Source organism: Scophthalmus maximus, chromosome 10 (genome assembly GCF_022379125.1).
Source record: "Scophthalmus maximus strain ysfricsl-2021 chromosome 10, ASM2237912v1, whole genome shotgun sequence".
NCBI lineage: Eukaryota > Metazoa > Chordata > Actinopteri > Pleuronectiformes > Scophthalmidae > Scophthalmus > Scophthalmus maximus.
The window spans coordinates 4,850,476-4,872,971 of record NC_061524.1 but is presented as its reverse complement, the minus strand read 5'-3'; the positions used below and the strand labels follow the sequence as shown (position 1 = coordinate 4,872,971).

General features: G+C 46.0%; 1 long non-coding RNA gene across 1 annotated transcript in view; it reads left to right on the top strand.

The window, feature by feature from the left end:
* LOC118283629 overlaps window positions 1–18,022 on the top strand; it is a 73,175-nt gene extending 55,153 nt beyond the window's left edge. The window contains exons 6-9 of the long non-coding RNA XR_004784614.2: window positions 10,478–10,742; window positions 12,772–12,879; window positions 15,606–15,681; window positions 17,141–18,022. This is a non-coding gene — a long non-coding RNA (uncharacterized LOC118283629). The remainder of the gene's footprint in view (window positions 1–10,477; window positions 10,743–12,771; window positions 12,880–15,605; window positions 15,682–17,140) is intronic.
* The last annotated feature ends 4,474 nt before the right edge of the window (window positions 18,023–22,496 follow it).

Sequence of the window (22,496 nt, the reverse complement as noted above, 5' to 3'; positions counted from 1 at the left end):
TTTTTATCAAAAAAAAGTCCAAATTTTCTGATTTCAGCTTCTTAAATGTGAATATTTTCTGATTTCTTTGCTCCTCTGTGACAGTAAACTGAATATCTTTGGTTCATAGACCAAAAAAATAAAGATCTTTTAAAGAGTTTTGGGAAACACGATCGTCATTTTTAATTTCATCGATTAAACGACAAAATAATCAACAGATTAATCGTTTCTTGAAAATAATCGTTACTTGCAGCCCTGATATAACCAATGACGAATTACCCTTCTGTACGAAATTTTATGTTGGTTTATGTGAACTCCTAAAGATGTGCAGTACATTCTTTGCCTTACACGCGCAAAAGACCTAAGGTGGCAGTAATTTAACATCAAAGTAGCCAATTTAATTCCAACGTGATATCTGCTGTGTGGTTGAATGTTGCCCGAGGTGTTCTACTTGGTTATGGTCATGATAATCCGTCCATAGATATGACACAGTGACAGTCACTCTGTATGTCAAATCTGACGCAACCTCTTCTTGGCTCAGCGTGGATGCATTAGTGGGGCCCGAAATCCAAAAGGTTCTGGGATCCCTGTGCAGACGGAAGGTGAAATAGAGCATGTAGCCGTGTGCAGTGAAAGGGAAGTTGCAAAGGGGGCCAGGAGGACGATCGGAGGCCTGTTTGGCTCTTCTCGTTTCTCTTGAGTCGAGCAGCCCAGCGTGAGGAAAAGCTTGTTAAAACCCTAATAGTAGCTATCAAAGGCTATTGATTATCTTTCCCGCCCTGTTTGGGTGACAAAGTGAGCATTAGCCGGAGCCACACAGAGATTCTTAAGACACGTTTCCTCAGGGGCCGCCCAGTCCCCCCGGGCTGTCCGCTGCTGAGATCACATGCACACTCCTGCAAACGCACGCACGCACGCACGTGCACGCACGCACGCACGCACACACACACACACACACACACACACACACACACACACTTGTGTGCTTTTTTTTCAAAGCTTACACACTACTATCCTTTCACCCTACTGCCACCAGATAATCCATTTTACAGCCAGGGATCAAACACTGAGCCCTCTGGCTATGTGCTACTGTAACGCGCACGACGCACGCACGCACACACACACACACACACACACACACACAGACACACAGAAATCAACCCTGCATACTCAGGACTAATTTCTCATAAAGCTTGGTTAGGGAAGTTTCTTACCACATGCAGTTCATGGGGGGGGGGTTGTTTTATTAGGTTGTCTTTTTTTTCTCCTTTTGGGCCGTGATGCATAAAGAATGTTGTCCTCGGAGAACCCCTAAACGAACTTCGCACTAATACGGAGAACACGGAGCTCTCTCTCTCTCTTTCTCTCTCTCTCTCTCTCGCTCTCTCTCGCAGGTCCAGGCCAATGACCCTACAGAGCAAGCTTGCATAGCCAATGAACTCCTCCTCCCATTCTCCCTGTTTAAGTGCAATTTCTCCTCCGCCGGTTTCAGAATGCTCAAAAAGAAATACAGTAAAGTATGGCAGGAACAGGAGAATGGGTTATTTGAGGCGAGTTATACATAAGGCATTGTAACAAGCAAATTAATGGATGTCTGCTGAAATATTCACGGGATTAACCCCCAGATTTAGTGCGGGCTACATGGGGATTCAGAAACTCCAGAATGGGTGTGTTTGTGTCTTTTTCGCTCGAGCGACCGGCCGTCGAGTTTGCAGACCTGAGGATGTCGGGCTGCTTTTGAACACACTTCCCGTGCTCGTCTTAGTATACGAGCGACTCAGACAGTGTGATGGGGAGTACATCTAAGGCTGCATATTTTGGCACACGGCCTTCATTTGTTGCTACAATGCAGGAGAAATACTTCACATATCATCTGTGGTTAATTGTCGAATCCTTGCCTCAGTGACACTGATTCAGTCTCTGGTGTATATTACATCATTATATGTTCTACAGTAGATACTGGGCTTTGTTTTACCCTTTTTAGGATACCAGACTGGAGCATTTACTTTGTAAGCTTAATACAGGTTGTCACCATTGTTGTCAGTAAGAAAAAAATGTGCGAGTTGGAGTTCAGAAATTAATCTAAAGCAGCTTTCAGACATGCACTGGACATTTTTCTGAAATTTGGTGGAGGGGCTGTGTGTGAGAACAAAGTTGCTCTTCACATATTCTGGAAGTTTTCCTGCCAGTTACCTTCCCGGAAAATGTCCGCGTGTGCCCACGTGAGAATACAAAAACGCTGCTTTCCGAATCGGAATTGTCGCCATGTTCTGGAAATATTCCAGTTGGTGTAAACACGTCTGACTCGGATAATCTCCTGCTGCGTTCGTCGTATGTGAAAGGGCTCCAGAAACGCCAGAAAATGTCCGAACCCCATTTTCTGGACATTTTCCGGAGGTCGCGTCTAAAGAAATGCTCATTCTAATTCATTAGATGAGGAACAAAAAATAGTTGTTTTCATAAATTGTGGGTGTGGAAACCATAAGCTTGTATTCATTGGATCAAAATCCGACGAATACAAACGGCAAGTGGTATTAAATTTCTCTCTATAACTGTATTTTAGATTTTGTTTGTCCTCACTGCACACAACATTTATAAAAGCCTGTGCATCCTGGTTAACATCACACAATCTAAATGTCTATATTCTGAATGTGTTTGTGAGAAGCGCCAATGTGTACAGAGCGGGCGTCACCTAAACCGCTGTAGCGTGACACTGCAGACGTATTTAGTAGCTTAGTAAGAGGATATTCAATTTATTCATGATGCAAACCACAGGGTAAGTGTGTGTGCGTGTGTGCGTGCGTGCGTGCGCGCGTGCGCGTGGTGAGTGTGGAGTGAACCATGAAATGAAAACACCCTATAACCATTTCGCTGCATCTCTCAATTAGGACATCATCTAAGCAGAGGGAGCCTTCACGAGTGGCTTCTCCCTTATTTACAATTACACACCGCAGTGCAGACAAATGTGGAAAAGCTCGTGCGATCCACTCTGCAGAAGATCCGGGGAATAGCAAAAACATCGCCGCAATATCCACACCGCAACTTGTGACGCTTGAGACTCGTCGTGCTTTTAATAGTTAATATCACAACCGCCAGGAGGTCTGGACCTGGGCTCTGGATATATATCGCACAAATCCCTGACAGAGACTCTGTGCAACTTTTTCAGCTCAGCTGAGTCGACGCAGCATCACTGTGGGGCTCATGCCTTATTGAACACCAGTGTTCTCATGATGCCCACCGTCCATTTTGAGTCTGTCCGTAGTTTAAATGGGGCTGGGCACCGATAATAGAGTTCCTGAAGATCTTTCTGCAGTGGCAATGCTGCATGCTTATTGGCTCACTGACGCCGATGAGATTTACTTGCTACTCCCTAGTATCTAAGCAATTGATTCGGTACCAAGTCGTACTCTTACACATTTTTGAATAGGTGGCCTTCGATCAAATGTTATTAAATTAAACGTTTATCAACTTCTTCAGTTTAAACCAAGAACATATTGAACCACATCGCACTAACTAAGTGCGGTTGACACTTAAACATAACCACAAAAAATAATAATAATCCTGCTGTAGTTTTTTGTTGGTTAGTCAGTACTGACATGCTGATGACATAAATATCAATGTCTCCTGTGTATCCTGTTTTAAGAACAATTTTGTGTATACAATAAGATCAAATTTAACAAACGTAATGTGCAGAAAACAAAACACTTGCGACCTAATTTTGGCCGCGGGGCATCGGGTTGAAAAAAAACAACAACGACCCCAAACAGCCTTGTGTAAAGACAAAGCAGATCCCAAAAGACAGTTTGGAACTCGGTCCACGCGCCGGCTCTTTATCGTCCATTAAGCTGCGCGGGAGTGGCGCTGTAAACATCACCGGGTCCAGGTGTTGACGTGCCCCATAAATTTCAACTAAGAATGCGCCGGGTCCATCCGGGGCCCTCTTCAGAAATGCAGGGCCCACTCTATTCCCCCTGATGTTTTATACATGAAGCGAGGCCATTTACAGTCTGATGAGCAAGTCTGGCTTATTAATGATATGGCCGTTGCTCTTAGGGTGTCGGGCGCCAAGCAAATACTCATGTAAAATTAAACACGATTTGTTTACACAGCCGCGCAAATCAGACCACTCTGGGGCTTTGTTGCAAAAGCCCGATCGGGGGGCTTGCGAGCACCGATTTCAATTATGTCGCGAGACACTTTTTGTGCAGCGCAGACGCACGGGTTTTTAAGGAAACTCGCAGAAATGCGAAAACCCGTTTGAGTTTTGAGTATTTTTCGGCTCGCACATCTGCTGGAGGATACGCAGCTCGAATGATGTCATGAGTCGAGGCGAAGTCCTGACAAGACTGGAAGGCTGAATTATTTAATGACGGCTCCACTTTTGTGGAATTATTCTAAGTATTATAATTGCAGCTGGGTTTCGCCTGGGCCCTGCCGGAGGAGAAAGTGGGGCCCTGTGGGGAGCGATCAGCATCAGTCGGCGGTATCGGGTTACCGTGAGCACACCAGAATGCTCCCTTAATGACGGCCAAATAGAAGGAAAAGCATCGACCTGTGCTGAGACTGAACATAAGACAATATTTCTTTACCCGGCGAGGCCTGTGTATGTATATATGGTCCGTCTCCTGGCCTTGTGAGCCGCAGACAGAAAAACACAAAGCCAGACACCTTTGTCACTGACATAATAGCATTTAGATTCTTTTCCCAATTGTGCATTTACTGGTTACTTTACAGATACGTATTGTAACACACAGATTTTGTGTATATAAAAAGACCTGACCATCATTTGTCTCTTATTTACTGTTTTTCTTAAAATAATATTCCCCACCTCCCAAAATAGAAACTGAATTCTGAAATTTGCAGCTTGCTGACTTAAATCTCTATAATACAGACGTCACTGGATGAAGTGTTAACGTGACTGTGTTTGACTTTGACTCGGAGTTAACTTTTTCCACATCTGACGTCGCTCCAGCAAAGTGTCACAACATGACAAGCTGGTGCGCGAGGGATTATTTTGTCATCAGGTGCAGTAAAGAGAGGCACCGGTCGGTGTGACTCATGCTGCTACATGTGAATAAAAAAAACAACACCCCAGTGATGCCAACAAAACATCTTGCATGTCACCGCCATCCCGGCTCGATTAAAAACTGGCTGCAAAATCAAGACGAATACATTCAGTCGAGAGTGTTGTCGAACCCTCGGTTTGAAACCGCCATGTTTACTCAGCGCAAGTCGTTAAAGTCGCCCCCCCCCCCCCGTCCCTCTGCCCTGATGAGAAAGAATTTGTTTTTCCACCAGTCAAACTTCGTTAAAGCAATTGAAGACCTGACTTGTGTTTTTTGATTCCCCGGAGACAAAAGATTGAGAGGGCAGATGTTAAAGAAAACAAAGAAGCGTTTTTTTGTACGAAAGAGGCTTTCCAGTTTGACTCGTTGATTGGAGGAAGTGAACTAGAGAGACGCTCAATAAATGCTTTGAAGAGCAACTCGCTCTTTAAAGCATTTTTTTTCCGACGAAATGTACATTTCGAACGAGACATAATGCTTTTTTCCCCCCAACCGCGGCGTCATGTTACGTCCCTTAAAGGGGCAGTAAGCGATTATGGAGAAAGCTCGTTTCTCTCTTTGTTGTTGTTGTTGAGAATTTAATGCTCCGCACAACCGGGTCCTTGGCATGGGAGTCTGACGAACTAACTACTAACCCCAAAGGTCTCTTTAAGGTGTCGACGAATGATGTTTACAAACTGCACTCGCAGTGTCGCGTGGTGCGGTCCGCACCATTTGTAAAAAAAAAAAATTTGGATTGATTTACAGAGCCTGGGGCTGCGCCGAAATCCCTGAAATGTTTTTTGCCGCCGCGCACTCAGAACCGACAGCTAATGGTTGCTCTTTTTTTTTTTTACTAAACGTGCATTGCTTCAAAATCGCTTGCTGCCCCTTTAAGGAAGTCAACTGTACAGCGCGATGCAGAGTAGTAGTTCGAGCGGTTGTGTGTTAGTAAGTTGCCGTTTCGCAGGTAGTTTTACAATTTACTCCTTCATTTATGATCATGCCAAATTGTTGTTGTTCGTGCAGGCTGCACAAATGTCAGAGCATCGAGTCCACGGTTTTCCTGACGGGAAAAGGCAGCGGCGCTGTAGCTTTGGTGCTGGGTGCGTTTTGTGCAGGTGAAGGAAACAGGATTTTTGGAGGATTATTTCTCTTTGCGGTGATGCGATGCAGTTAAAGATGGGATATCCGGGCGGGCAAACTCTGAAGTCTTGACTTGCAGCCCCCCCCCCCCCCCGCGCAGCTTTTGCAAATGAGACAGTGACCTACATGATGGTTACAAACTTCTCTTCTGGATTCAGAAAAGCGCAGCCTACTTGGTTCGAAGTGCTTGTTTCTCAAAACTTCCCGTGATGAGTTTGTCATCCTACTCAAAGATAATTATGCAGTCTGGGGAAATTATGCCTACATTGTGCTCTTGAGGAGATAATTGCGGCAGCGCCGAAGCCTCGTGTATCACACGAGGGTTTCGAGCCTCGTCCCACAAATTAAATGCACGGATGTCACCAACAGCCCATATGTACATTTTTTTTCAGTACTCCTTGTAAGTTTCCTGTGTCATGGAATATTTCCCCCGACGATAACCAAAACGAAAAAACAAAATTATTGTGCTAATTGAGCTGTTGTCAGGAGAGGAATAATCGCGCGTGTCGAATTCCTCCCGGGGAAACAACAGTCAAAATTAACTTTAAAGAGAGAATGTAATTTCCATAATTTTCCATTTTTTCAATTTCACTTTTTTTTTTTCCCCCCCCCCCCCTCCTCCCTTCATTGTGCTACACTTTTCATTAAATGTGAGACCTGAGGATTAGCGGACAGGAATAGACTTGTTAACCAGATAAATAACCTGCTCAACGGTAATGAATTCCTCAACTATCAAACCACACGCTTCCCATCACAGGTGCGAAAGCAGGTTGTGATTTGGTTTGATGGACGACTAATCAGGAAATCAATTAGGCCTTGACCCAGAAACGGAGACGAAAAGGAGGCAAATTATTTTCTTCGCTCCTTTTTTTTTCCTTTCGGCTCTTTCTTTCTCTTGACTTGGACCCTCCGGTGTCTCCTGATTGGACGAGACGAACCCTCGGGGGCTTTCAGGCGCTTCTCTTAACGTCGACTACTGTCGGGAAATTGATCTTGTGTTTCATAGACGTGCATTGAATTATTGATCAAACGTTTCATAAAAATGATGAAATGTCATTCTGATTTGAGTAAGGTACGACTAACATATTTTTTGGGGGGGATGCAACAATTCATTTGCAGGTATTTTCTGCGGGTACATAACAAATTGCTCTATCGAAATTTAAATTCACTCGTCAGTGTCTGTGGGGGGATCCAGTCTGTTGAAAACATTATGTTGGAACCTAAAGATTCTCCTCATTCACCTCTGCTTTTGTAACGATTAACTTCTATAACTCTCACAGCGCATTCACCAAATTATTCATGATAGTTTTAATCACATCAACAAGCAGTTAATACCTAAATTATGGGATTTAGACTGTTGAAAAACACCTGGGTGGGGTGCACACACACACACACACACACACACACACACACACCCTCTCGTATCAGTCTGACCTCTGGGGGTCAGACGCAAAGGCTCGCCTTTTCAGCAGCATCCACTTAGAGCTGAGGGTGGAAGACGGCCGCATTATCCTCGTACCGCGTCCGTCATATTCACTTTGAATCGACTGCGTCTTGACAGAACAACCGTGTCTTTGTGTGGCCGGAGGTAAAAGTCCCACTGAGGTTTCTCTGAAGATTGATAAAAGAGGAGAGAGGGGAGGCGGGGGGGGGTCGAATCCAGGACGGTTTCAGGTGGTTTGATTGAAGTTCAGCCATTCGGACTAAACACTCATGACATCATCTATATTGTAATTTTAGATATAAAAAAGTGATATATTTGCCAAAAGCAAACATTTTTAATTTAGGATTTGATCATTCAAGTTTATGACCATGATACAAACTGAGTGGGACATTTTATTCCTGCAAAGTTTCTCTCTCCAAACTTTTTCGGTTTACGTACCTAGAAAAACTTGCTTATTGATTGATAAATCTGTGACTTAACTCTTAACATTGATGCAAATGTACTTTGACAAAACACAGACTATACACAGTTAAAGCAGGGGGTAGTGCCGACACAGTTGCAGTGTAGTTTCTCTTGGGCCTATTCACTCATTTTGTTACCACGTGACATTGGCTTGTGCTGAAGTGGGACAGTGCCTGTCACAAAAACAAAGTTTTTTGGGTCTTTTTGATCCGTCACTTCTGTGGTCAATGTTTTGTCAAGTGGAGGCTTGTTGGATAAGGTTAGAGGATATTCGTGGTCATTGGTGAAACGGCACCAGGGTTGTTTGGGAACGGGATGCAAACGGGACACCTGCGCTGCTCCATGAGGGAAAACCATGACAACCGCAGCGTGCGCGTGTGTCAGTCGGTTACGGCCGCTTGAGACGTGGCAGGTTGTGTGTGTGTGGTTTTTTTTTGTCCTCCAAACTTTGCCCGAGGGAATTGGCAGCCCGTGTGTGTGCACTGCTGGATGCCAATGTCTTCAGCTGTGTGTGTGTGTGTGTGTGTGTGTGTGTTTGTGTGTGTGGAGCTGTTATGTGTCAGACAGGGTTTTTTGATTTCGCAGACACCTCATGTCAGCGTCATTTTAACACACACACACACACACACACACAATGTGGCGTCCTCGTGGCTCTGTGGGCTGAGTTGTGTCCAGTGTAAACACAGGTATCTGTCTGAAGTCATTCCCCTTCGTCCTGTTTCCATAATCTCTCTACTTTCAAGTGAGGCAGACTGTGCCAAAAACTTTCTTGCCTCTGCTGCACCGGGCCTCGTGCAATGCCTGTGGAGAATAAACTGTGTAAACTTTTAGGTGATAACTGCACGTTAATGTGTCTTCTATCGCGTCTTTATGGACAGAAACATTCGATTGACAAGTGGTGAGATTGGCAACCTTTCTCTCCCTGTTGAAAACATACTGTAACTAGAATTTGAATGAAGTCTGGCGCCGGGGGAGAAAAACTTGCTAAATTGCTCAAATCACTCAGCTGTTGCCCTTACAATAAAACAAGTGCATCGGCTTAGACATGTTACACCGTCCAGGGTGGTTTCGGCTTACACCTGAAAAACAACACGTTCATCCCACGTCGCATTCTGTCTCAGACACTTCAGACATATTATCACTTCCCAAACGAGAATTCCCTCGGTCCCCTGTAAGTAAACCTCCCCAAATCCCCAGCTCTCATCCCCTATTTTCCTTCGCCAAAAAAAAAAAAAAAAAACGAGCATTAGAAGGATTGCCCCGCCATTGTTGCTCCCCTTGGGAGCAAATCTATTTCTGCAGAGATGGAAATTGTCGGTCCCCACAAAGCTGCTGACACACTCTCAATGGAGGTGTCAGTTCTCGAGGCCTCGCCATTGTGGAGTGGATAATTTAATTGGAGAGGCACGACGGTGTGTCCCCGGTCGGGGCATTCAAGTGCTGTATCACCGCCTGTCCCGGCGCTGGCTCCTCTCCTGCTGTGGAGATTCAAGATTCGACCCCCCCCCCCCCCCCCCACACCCCTTTCCTCCTCCTCAGATCCCTCCCTCTCCTGACCATGCAGGTGGGGGGACACAATGCAGGCCCGCGGCCTGTGAGAGGACCCTTTGTTTGGGGGGGAAGACGCAGCTTTGAGGCCTCAAAGTCTCAGAGTGGCTCTTCTGAGGTGCAGGGGAGGAGGGGCGAACCTGGTCCCACATTACCTGGGAGTCGTCGTGGGGGCGGGCACAAAATTAGTCAGCAGATAATGAAGCTGTCTTTGATTGCAGGAGAGAGCGAGGGTTGGAGGGAGGGAGTTGGACGGGGGGCGGGGGTGGGGGGGGGGGGGGGGGGGGGGGGGGGGGGGGGGGGGGGCTCCACAGGGCATGAGAAGCATGTCTTTGGAGGAGCGCCTGCTGTCAACGGATGCTCTGTTCCTCTGAGATCTTGGCATAGTTCAGGGTTGAAAGATGCACGAGGGCCGGGGAGAGGAGCCGCAGCCGGACGCATTCCTCTGTGCGCCTGCTGCAGGTGAACGGGGTTCAGAGACAAGTGGTTCGGCAGACATAGGTAGACCGGCACACGCAAGGAACCACGGCAACACACACGCGCGCGCGCACGCGCGGCCTTTTCGGCTTTATTTCTGGTGGCAAAAGCTAGTTTTGACCCTCGGTAAGATCCGAGTTCAAACTCGAAATATGGAATCTCATGAGCCGTCTTAATGGTTTAAACATTTTTCAGTTCTTCTCCACAACATGAACTATGTTGACTGTCCTTTACATCCTTATCTGTGTGTGTGTGTGTGTGTGTGTGTGTGTGTGTGTGTGTGTGTGTGTGTGTGTGTGTGTGTGTGTGTGTGTGTGTGTGTGTGTGTGTGTGTGTGTGTGTGTGTGTGTGTGTGTGTCCGTCCCTCCCTCCACAGTTGTCCCGACAACCTGCGCAGTCCGACTCATGGATGCCCTCCAAGCGCAGGACAAAGCCGTCGTCGAGTGAACCAGGCGTGTGTCCACCGGACCTGAGGGGTGCCGCCACCGCTAAACAAAACGCACAAAGACCCCCTCGCCCCCCTCGCACTGGCCCTCACCCCATCTACCCCGCTCTCCTCCTGCCCCTCCACCCGCACAAAAGCCGCCTTCTGCTTTGTGCCTGCTCCAAGATGAGGAAGTTCCTCTCATCTCTTTTTCAAGGTAGCCCCCTGCCACCCATGCCACCTCTTTCAAAGTCGAAATGGGCACACACTCACAGAGGGGAAAGATGTGCAAACGGACACTGCTCGAGGTAAAGCAGGTCATATGTTTATCTCTTTTTTCTCTGCGTGTCTTGTGTAATAGACATGTAAGATTATTTAACATGTAAGTTGTTCATGTTCATCTGAACACACACACGCGCACGCACGCACGCAGATCTCTCTTTCCAAACTGACCCGTGTTGTCTCCGACCTGCCGAGGTAATACAGTACAGGAGTAGAGTTTAGTTCACTCCTAAAAAGTCGGGGGCTCTCACGGATGGATGAAAAACAACAGTCGTAATGGAAGCTCAGAGACTCAGGGTCAAACCTTTAGATCCTACATTTTCCGTGATAGCATCTTTCTGTTAGATCCATCCCGCCTCGCAATGTTTAACGCAGACTTTCTCTCAACAGCTTATTTCGTAGGCTCTTTGCCCAAAGATAACCTTGATGTCATCATCATCATCATCATCATGTTTTCCTTTTTTTCTTTTTAAGACTTGACATCGCTCATCCAAAGCCACTGCTCATGAATCTCGACATTTAAAATCGCGGATTGTGCAGATTCCTTGCTCGCGTCGAGGCGACTCACAGGTGCTAGAAACTGATCCCACATCCGAGGGACACACGAGGTCCGTCAGGTCCGCTGCATTCAAAAACGTAAAGAGTGTCGACAGGCTGTGTCAGCTGGGCGAGTGTGCGTTCTTTGGGGATGTCAGGCACTCACGCACTATGAGATGTGACACGGAGCTCGCGCATTTGTCACAACAGCGCCGCGTCAACTCATAAGCATACCTGTATGCAACTCAGGATGACAGATCATTCAGGACCCGCTGTTGTGAACTCCCGTCGTGACCACTCAGGCAAAAACCCAAAGAAACGTGTTGAATCTCGTGTGAGATTTTCTTTTTTAAGACCTGCGTCCTCCGCATTTGCCCTCAACACAGAGGCTGTTTCTCTTGTTAGTGTTTTTTTTTTCATTTACCAATTATGAAATTGATTTCGGTCTATATCTAGAAATGTACTTGGAGAGATCCTCCACCCACACTTCATTTTCCCCCATAGTTTCCCATATCATCACATGCACACTAAGTTGTTATTAAATGTTTTTTAATGGTGCAAGGAGTCTTCAGTCATCCTGACCGAACTTTACGCTGAAGCTAAATTCGTCAGTTGCTGGATTCTTCATGCGCTGTTGGTGAAATCGGATCAGGAGAGAAACTTTCAATTTATCGCTCTGAAGATCCCAGGACGTGCTGTAAATAAGAAACCAATTTCTGAATCTGTTTTTGGTGGCCACAAACGGAAAACAGTCAACTTTCAACAAACTGTCAGGATGGACCTTCGACCTCTGTTGTGTAATTCCTTCCTTAGAAGCAGCGGTAAAGTTTGAACAGTATCAGCAGCGTCAGACCAGAGACATCCTCCGAGTCCAGATCTGTGCAATGAAGGTTATCCAACACTCATCTCACCGACGATGATGATGATGTCATGGAGGTGGATGAGAGGGATTGAAATACAGTTTGGACTCAGCACAGGGGGCCTCCGACCTCTTAATGAATCTGACCCCCGAGTCCTTCCCACAATTCCCCGGGCTCTCGTTCCCCCTCTCCAAAAAAAAAAAAAGAAGAAAAAAAAGACCTACAGTGCTTAATGATTCCAAGGACTCTGGGGCGAGCTCCAACTCTAATCAATGAACCCCATCTTGGGGGAGCCAGTATCCCTGGTGACGCTGTTGCCAAGACAGTTGTGCTTGGCAACCTTGGTTCACCATGGTGATGAGTTCCCGTTAGGATTGTTTTGTTTTTTTTCCACAGTTCGGAGCGTCTGGCTGAACTGGCGTCGTTATGTGAAGTTCTTTTTTCTTCCCTCCTCTCATTCACCATGTCTGTTTTTTTGTTTTTTTTTCTGGCAAAAACAATAGAGGTCGAATAATTAACTTGTTTGTTTTGGAGATTTCTGATTTTGTGTTTTCTGTGTTGGCACAGAAACATTTTCAGAGATGCCAGACAAAAAAAAGGAAAACTCAGCATTGAGAGACGGAAGCAGAAGCGACAGAAACAGTCAGCGTGAGGTGGGGATGACCTGAGAGGAAGGTGATTTCATTTCTATATTTGAAAAAAATTATAATAATAATATGAGAAGAACTGAGAAGATATCCGGGGCACAGAGCGGCGTTTGTCTAGGAAAAGTGCCCAGTCGTCTCATCTGCCAAAGTGCTAGTGGAGGTGAAGGAGAACGTCTTTCACAGACTGAGTCGCGGTGACGCTTCACGATGGCATACGGGAAAACGTGCAACTGGATTCTGTTTTCATTTTCTCTCTATCACAACTAGCTTCGGCACTATCGCGAAATCTGGGTTTTTTTTTGTTCGCTCTCTGATAGTCTGCTCTTCAAAGACAATCTTATGTCTCCTCCCCTCTGCCGTGTCGTTTTTTTAAAAAGACTAGAGTAAGGGTTTAAAAAGTGGAGGGAAGAGCCTCTTTTCCACTGCTCCTCTCATTGATGAAATGTTTCCTCTTCCTCGTCAATTATTCAGGCCGTTTTCATTGGAGAACTCCCAGTGGCACCCGGTGAGATTTGCATCCTGATTTATTTGTCATATATCCTTTATATCTCTAAATTCTTTATACCTCTCCAGTGGCCCCATGCATCTTTCATGGGCTCCTCGGCGGTGTTTGCAGGCCGGATCCAAACACATTTTTTACACGTCACGCTCGCAAGCCTGTTTCACCCTAGGTGTGCGGGCTGAATGAAAAATTCATTGTCTGCTGTCGTTAATTCCCCCCTCCGAGTTTTTGGTGTTGTCGGTGTCGGGAGTCGCCGCCTCACAGGGTTGTGTCGTCTTGTGTCCCCCCCTCCCCCCCCCTCCCGCTTGTTCTGGTTTTCGTTGAACTTTGAGAACTGCACGAGAAGCAACTCTTCCGAACCTGGAAAGACTGTTTTTGTGTCGAGGACGAGTGACTGACACAATTAGGTGAATATGGAAATGATGCGTCGATGGCACCCCCGGGGCGAGTCGAGTCAAATTTGTTTATGAGGCGCTTTTAACAGAACAAGTTCGTGACGGGAGGGGGGGTGGGGGCGTGAGCTCTGAGAAAGAAAAATCATCATTCACAAAAAGTAAACAAACGTGAAATTCAAATGTCAGTCACGTTGGCTTGTTGTGACCCCTGACACTTTGTGATTCACTTTCTTAAGAAGGTCTTTGTTAAAGAAACTGAGCTCACATTTCCATTTTTTTTTTTTTATTCCCTTGTTTATTTATGCCACTGACAGACAATGGCTAAAAAAAAAAAAGACCCCGAGGGAGATAAGTTTGTGACATGGTTAAATGCGACAATGCTTTGAACTGGCGTCACACAGACTTTACCCCCCCCCCCCCCCCCCCCACACACACACACACACACCACAGAGCATAGGGATAAAGATAAACACGTTCGTAATGGTGTAAATTTAAGTCTCCACTTGGCCCGCATCGCAGCGACCCTCACCCACGCAGGACGGCGAAGGGGGGGGGAGAAAGAAAAAAAAAAAAAGAGCATTCCCAACTGATTAATTCCCCCAACAATTATTCCCCCCCTATCTCCCCTCTGTCTGTCTCTGTTGACATGCTGCCACTCCGAGCCGTTCTGCCGATTTTCACATTTCCCTAACACGGTGCTCAGGCTGAAGGGCCGCATATGCGGCGAACAATGCGGGAATACGCCTCGGCCCTCTCTCCTCCCCGATCCGGAGCGCACAGCCGCGCGGAGACAGATTGCGATGCTGGAATGTGCCACCGAGCCTTACAATCTCCATCTGTTTGGGCAAGCCGTGGATGAACGTGGCGGGGGGGGGATGACAGAGGGATGGAGAGACGGAGAGAGAGAGAGAGAGAGAGAGGAAAGGAGGTAGAATGATGGAGTGGCTATTAAATATACAGCAGGCAGCGGCGAGCATGCAGGGTGTTGTCGGGAGGCTCCTGCGTTATGGCGGCGCGTCAGGGCTCTTTACCTTTTCATTTCGCTTTTCCCTTGTATTTTAGTTCCACAGCTTCTCAGCAGTGTCTTCAGTTCTTTTCTTGCCCATCTTACTTCCCCCCCTTTGTAATCTCATCCCCCCCCTCCGCTGTCACTTTTCCCACCTGTATTCAGGCCGTCTGTCCTTATCCGTCTTCCTACTTTCATCGCCCCCTCCCACATTTATCTGTATTATCTTTCATGCTTTTCATTCTTGAGATTTTATTCTTATTCCCACTTTCTACCGGCTCTTTCTCCTCCCTCTCACTTGTCTCCGCTTCCTTTCCTTTAGCGGCCCTCCTTGCACTTTCTCTCTCTCTTCCCATGCTGCTCATTGGGATGTAAGACCGCCCGTGCAACATAAATCAGAGGTGAATCCAGCCACAGGGTTTAAATGGAGATGTTTTATTAGAATAAGTCCTCGAGTCCTTGGCAGCGGGGAACCTGCACGTTGATGTAAATTGAGTCGAGGCTAACCTTAGTGTTAATTCAGCCTCTTTTATGGAAACGGCTCTGGCCGTGCCGGGTACGGACGCCGTCTCTGTGCTCTTTGTGACAGCTCGCTAACGCTGCGCCGCCGAGGTGTCTCCGCCATCTAATTCACACGTCCCCGAAGTACACTCCCAAAAAAAAGAGAAAAGAATTGGATAGTAAAACATTGTGAAAACATCCTCAGATGACAGCCGTACCAATGGGGGGGGGGGAGGTGCGACGAGTGAGAGGGTATGTGGGTCATGTATCTGTGTCCAGATCAGTTGGCAGATTCTTTTTTCTCTCTCTCTCTCTCTCTCTCATCCTCTCCTTTTCTTTTTTCATTCCAGAAGAGTTCTTCAGGTTGGATGGAAGGCGGCCTTCTGTCACGAAACACTGTGTGTGCAGTGCAGGAAGAGGGAAGAGGTGGGTGGGTTTGTGTGTGTGTGTGTGGGGGGGGGGGAGCGAAGCAGCCTGACTGGAAAAGCGTGTTTGGCTATTTTTAATTCATGGGATACCACCTGGCTAATGGCGTTTTAGGATCCGCCCCCCCCCCCCCCCCCCCCCCCCCCCCCCAAGCCTAGAACAGAACCTGTTTCAAATAATCAGGCCTCTCCCGAATGCGCCGAAATTATTCATGCGGCCCGCGTTACGAGCCGTTGATCATAATATTGGAATATTAAAACAGTTCTGAAATGTCAGGTAACATTAGGATGCGTTGATGGCAAACCCAAAACAGCTCATGCAACTTAATATGGCGGAAGTGAGACTGAGGGGTTTTTCATTTCCATCTGAGTTTCTCACATGAAGGCGGCCTGAAAACACAAATATTTTACATTTACAGTAGTAAGGCGTCATATATGTCTGGCGCACCTGAATGTTCTGAGTGCCCGGGGGCGTAGACGGTTAGAGCTGGCAGGTGTAATGGCAAGAAATCATCATACACTTTTCATTTGTGGAATATATGCCCTACCCCCATTTGTCACAGTCTATCATTTCAATATATATGTCTGTACAAAACATTGATCTATAACAATTATTACCTCAAGTACAAACGTGAGAAAATACCAAAAATCAGAGAAAAGTGAATCATTTATTACAACTATCTAAAAATTCAAATGAACTCCATTACACTGGATATTCAGAGCATTACGTAGAAATCCAAAAGGACCGACTTATCGTTTTTATCAGAGGAATACAGAAAAGGTAAAGTAGAGACTATATTAAATAATCCTCAGTTACATCAAATCCAGCTGTATTTGATCAGGCAGGAGTTTAAAAATAGCGCCTGGAAGTAGAGGGAAAACGAACAAAGGGCAAACTGGGTAGTCATCACGTTACATTACGTACTTTCTTTTTATACCATTAAAACAAAGTGTAGAAATATGCATAGAGTCATTAGTATTTCTGCGATCGTTTAACTTGTATGTTCACTGATCCCAGGCTCCAGTTGACTGGACGTTTTGCAAATCAACCAGGACGAAGTATCAAATATACCACATGAGTAGATGCACAATATTTTTCATAATAAAAAAGCTACAATGAAATGCTGTAAGTTATTTTATGGATAAAATAAAAGACTTTTCTTTCTGCCAAACATTAAGAGGCTCTGCACACGCTGCACCATTAAAAACATATTGCTGCGTCTAAATTTCTCCCTCCGCGGGTCGTAACAACATTGTGATGTCAACATTACAGGAAACGTTAACATACTCGTGCCCAACTTACAGTAACCAGGCAGGCCACTGATTGTTATCCCGCACATTGATTTCCTCTGCGGCTTCAGCTTAAGATAGCAAGAGAGACCATAAAAAGGCGGATTGGCCAAACGCAACATCATATGATCATATGAAATATTGATAAGAGTGGTCTGCTCTCCCATCAGGCCTCGTGGACAAATGGACAACTGACCGGCCCTGGCTGGAACGGCAGCTCGGGTAATGAGCCGGGGAGCGTAAGAGCTGAACAAAGTGGGAAATGGAAGGGGAGTCTGAATGCTGGAAGCTTGTCTGGTGCAGATATTTCGTCATTTGTTTACTTTTCCTTTTTCTTTCAAACTTATTTTGAATAATAATATATTTTCTTTGGGTGCTGTTTACAAGAGCCAACATGGGCAAAATGCCACCGAACCGTTGTTCATCCGGTCACACTGCAGTTTATGATTTCCCACATTTTTGTTAAATACAACTTATTTACTTCTGAAATTTTCAGAATAATCAAACTTAAATGTCTGTTTTACGATTAAAACCTATAAACAATCGATCGGTAGATTTACTTGCCCAAGGTAATTCATTTTGTCCTTTCTAGATGGCCTTAATTTGGTCAAATAAATAAGTGGAAAATAGATGGAGAGGAAGATTAATAACAAAATTGAATGCATTATCACATTACATTACTATGTGAGATTATTGTTCGGCAAAACAGAGTTGGGTGACCTCCGGACGTCTGGATGAGGGAGGCGCTTGTTTATGCAATCATCGGAGGGAACCTTTATAGATTGAGGGTTTTGATCAAAGGAGGCCGCATGTACATGAGAATGTACGCGTTCATGAAGCCTGTTGGTATTTTGTCCCGAGCTTTTTTAAAAAAAACCCCATTTCCCTCAATTAGGAGACACGGATACACTCGGGCTCGACAGGGCGTCTTATCTGAGATGTTTTATCTTGATTTATGCCGCAACGGGTGTAAAATCTGAGTAACGAAAGATAAAGTTATCTGTCTGAGCAATGTTACGTCTGTCAAAGCGATTATCACAGCTGTTATCTACAGTTTTTCCTCCAAAAGCCGCAGCAGCAGCAGCAGCAGCAGCCGTCGCGCAAAACACGCCGTGGTGGGGGGGGTTTTGGCGGGGGGGTGGGGGGGTGAGTGTCACATGTCTTGCAAAAAATGTCAGCGAATTCACTGCGCCGTGAGTTCAAGTCAAAACAAGTACGTCCGCCTCTCGTCTGGCGTCAACAACAGAGACCAGTTTGACCCCCCCCCCCCAAAAAAAAGAACAAGATTCATTAGCTGCACACACCCACCCTGCATTTGAAATGACAGATGGGGGGGAAAGCAGATTTTAACAAGCCTTTAGTTGTCGAGGGGAGTGAGTGTAAGCAGTCTTCCGTCAGCTGCACACAGTCCTCTGATGAGACAACGCGCGGCTAAGGCGCTTTATGCAAAGTTGCGGCCTCGCGCTTTCAACTTTCCCAGTCAGAGGGCACGACAACTTTGATGCCATATTAGATGTGAGGCAACAAACTTGATACGGGTATTTACCAACAAAGCCGCGTTCGCACTTGTGGGTGGTGCAGGAGTAAGAGGATTAGTTTGTCCTTTTTTAAAAAAAATTTTTTATTTCCTCTGCTGTCGGGGTCTTAGGGGAAACCACAACTTTTGAATTTAATTGTCGGGAAATTCAGGAAATCTGAAGTCACGCCACATTGATGTTTTACGTGTGATATGTGTGTGTCCATATACAGTAGATAAAGAATCAACATTTGATTTGTAATCGATTTCTTAAAGAATTTGGGATACATTTCCGTTACTTTTGTAATTTAGTGTTCTCCATATTTTCTCAATTTTTGGAACCAGTCCTTTTCTCTCTCAGACAAAAAAGTGAGAGAGAGAGAGAGAGAGAGAGAATTGGTGTCAACAGAGGCCCAAGGTTTATAACATTTGGGATTGGATGATATTTTCTTTTATATTTATCTACACATTTATTAAGTTTCAGAGGTATTTTTTAAAAATATTTAAGCCCTATATTTGATTTCTGATCCTGTGTTTGATTTCTGAAAGTTCTTTCGAAATACAAACCCACAATTCAGGCTTTTTTAGTATATTAACAGAGTTTGATATGTTAGATGCTAATCAAATGTGTAGTAAATTAGGACTGAAATGAAAACAACTTTTTTAAGCGAGTCGAAGACGTGGATTCCAACTAAAAGTTTGTTGGCTTCACTCCAGCCTCTGGAAACTTTTGGACACCCGTTGACAAACCGTGGAGGAGGAGGATGAAGAGAAACAGGAGGGAGGAGGAGGCTCGGGGTGGGGGAGGAAGGGAAGCGAAGGGAAAGGGAGGGGGCTGTGGCAGATTTTTTACCTGAAGGCAAAAGCAGGCGGAGGAACCCTTAGGTTGAGCAGGGAACAGTCGTGCCCGCCCCAGTTCCAGGAAGGCCCTCTCCGCTGTGATCCATTATTCAGCAATGAGCACAATTAGCCTCTGTCAAGCTATTTTTACATGCTCCGATAAGATAGATTCTATGTACAAAAAGAATGTGCAGCGCCCCCCGCTCCCCCCACCCGCACATCACCACTTATTTATTTATTTGGCACGTTAATGCGTTGGAATGGTATTGATGTAGCTTTTATCCCCTTCACTTATTCATCAGGGCTTTGAGGGAGTTTGTTTAGAGCTGTTTGGTGAAGGCATCACCGTCGAAGTCGGAGAGGGATGAGCTGCGTTAAGTTGGCCCATCTGTCTCGATGTTATGACATGCGGGGCAATGCATCTGCGTGTAGATGCACGTGGCGGGCATTCGAAAATGAATTGATCTCAAGGGCCTTAATGAGCACTCAGCATTCGAAGGCAGACCGTTAATACTCGGCCACCCTAAGTGCAGGCGGCCATTTACAGACGAGGCGGACTCAAGTTGGGCTTGTTTGTCAAGTAGTCATAGGATGGACGTTCGGCAGAGGCATCGACTAGAGGTCGGTCGGTTGCCGCTGTTTCTGGACGCTGCCGTGGCGTCTGCAGTGAGTCCCGAGCCGACACACTTCATAGATGTGGTGCCTCGCAGATGATCTCACTCTGGCTAATTAATATTTAGCAGCACGCACATATATATATATATATATATATATATATATATATATATATACTTTCTCTGAGGATTAATTTGTTCCCCCACAAACCATCAGCATCTTTAAATGTGCTATACCGCCTATCATAACTGCTAGTAAGAGAACTGCTCGGCATGTTGGGAAAAAGTTGGGAGAGTTTTGATCTCATATCTGTCTTTTAAATAGCAGCTGGTTAGCTTAGCGTAACGTAAATGACTGGAAAGGGTGTGTGTGTGGGGGGGGATCATGAAAATCTACCCACCATCGCCTCTGACGCTCAGTCGCATTAATGGGGAAACCTTTGTGCCCCCTAGTGGTTCCTGGCGGTATTACTGTTTGGTCACTGTCGTAAAGACGCTGCAGTGGCGAGACGCCGGTAAGGTCGCAGGTACCTTTCCTCCAAGAGCCAAGAGCCTGACATGGGGAAAGCAGAGCTTATAGAGGACCAATGTAAGCGTGGACGCTGTTGTTTGTCCGTTAACCCGTACAAAAGCTATAGCGTAAAAACAACGATTCTTCATTTCCCAGTGGGTCGAGAACCTTGCGCATTTCTCAACTGACTCTCTACTGGGACATCAAATAAGAACATTTCCCAAAAATATTCAAATTTGCTTACGTGCCTCAGTGTTCTTTTGAAGTGTGCCCAGCAACAGTGTGTGAAATATGCTTTGGGAAAAAGAGCATTTCTTCAGGCGAAGTGATTCCTAGTTAGTGCGGAGATAATCTCTGTCGTGAGCGCAACTTGAGTAGTTGGTATATATTGCAGCGGCGTGTCTTAATTCATGAGGTTGTATTGTAATAGAGAATAAATGAATGATAAAGTCGTGGGCCGTAGAACAGAAAGAGCTTCATGTGCATATTCCAGACGTATACTGTACATGTTCAACATCATTCAGTCTAAACTGTCTCACCTCCCATTTTATAGGAACATTTTTTGGCAGGATTAGTGTTTGGCCAAGAGACACTGACGCCTCGTCGTCTTCTCCTTCCTCCCCAGTTTACTTCCATCACTTCTTCTGAAAACGGTGCACTCCGTCACGGCTTCTTTGGGCCTCGAGGCAGTTTTTGCTTTTCTTCCTTGAAGTGAGACGAGGATTTTCTCTGCTCGTGTCACACCCCCCCCGTTTTTTTATCGGCGATCTCAACGAACGTTAATTTGATGAGATAGCAGTTTCGGAAGCCCCTCTATCTCTGATCTGTTTTGATATCTTGGAATAGGTTCCCTGCATATATACAATACATTAAGTGTATAAAAAAAATGGAGAGGATTGAATGACACTGTTGAAGACACGGGTAAGGAACTCAGACCTGGTCTGAACAGGCCTCCACTAAAACACTCTTTCTTTCTGGGGAAATGACACTTGATGCCTCTCAAGCCATTGCCTTGTTAGAGCTCAGAGTTTTTTAAACTCAAAATCAGGTCCTTGTTCGAAAATTCTATTTTCATGCGTACCCACATTTTACCCATTTGCCAGTGCGAATGAGTCTTACACCGGCTTGCCTGTCGAATGCCGCTTATTATTGCGGCGCACGGATGCATGTGATGTACATTCGGGCCGTTTACACCCCGCACCCCGACCCGAGTGCAGCGCTACTTTCAAGATGAAAAGATTCGCCCGGCCCGTGCGTCGCTAGTGATCTTTTAAGATCACATGCGGTCCCATTAGCATGAAACTAAATATGCAACGTGATTAGCACTCGTTAACATGAGGTATCCCCTAACAAGGTTCTTAGCACATCCCAAACGTGTGCTTTGACCCCTTCTTGCAGGTGCTGTCGTAGCACCATATCAAGCAGGTAATTAGGCTACCTAAGTGTGTGTGTGTGGGGGTAGTATTAGTGGGGTTCATTAGCCCACCCTCCCTCTTATCCACCCCTCTTACCCAACCCCAGTTGATCTTTATAAGACCTCCCTCCCCTTTCATGCTTTGCCTCCTCTCTCTTATCTCCAGCAACATTGCCCCTGACCCCCTTGAGCCCTCTTATTCCCCCCGGTGGAACGGTGGGTGGGGTGTAGGGGGGTGTGTGTGTGTGTGTGTGTGTGTGCGTGTGCGCGCGCGCACAGAGGTGGACGGGTGCATCCACTGGGGGGCAGCTGATCAAAGTCCCGCGGATCCCCAGGGAGGACATTTTCAGAGGCAGGAGGGAATTTGATCAGAGGCCCGAGCCAGGAAACCAGAACTGAGGTGAGAGGCGAGAGGGGGGTTATTGTGGCTGCTTCTTCTAACCCGGGAGCGGGGCAGCCCCGTCTTTAATCCTACCCCTAATGAGGGAGGGGGATCTCGCCGAGGCCGCGTTCACCTGTAAATGCTCCTAATGTGGTTTTTGCATGGTGATGACCCTTCGAAAGAAAACCATTTTTTTCTTTCTTAAAGGACACAAGAAGTGTGAGATGTGAGAAAATCTGTGGATTTGTA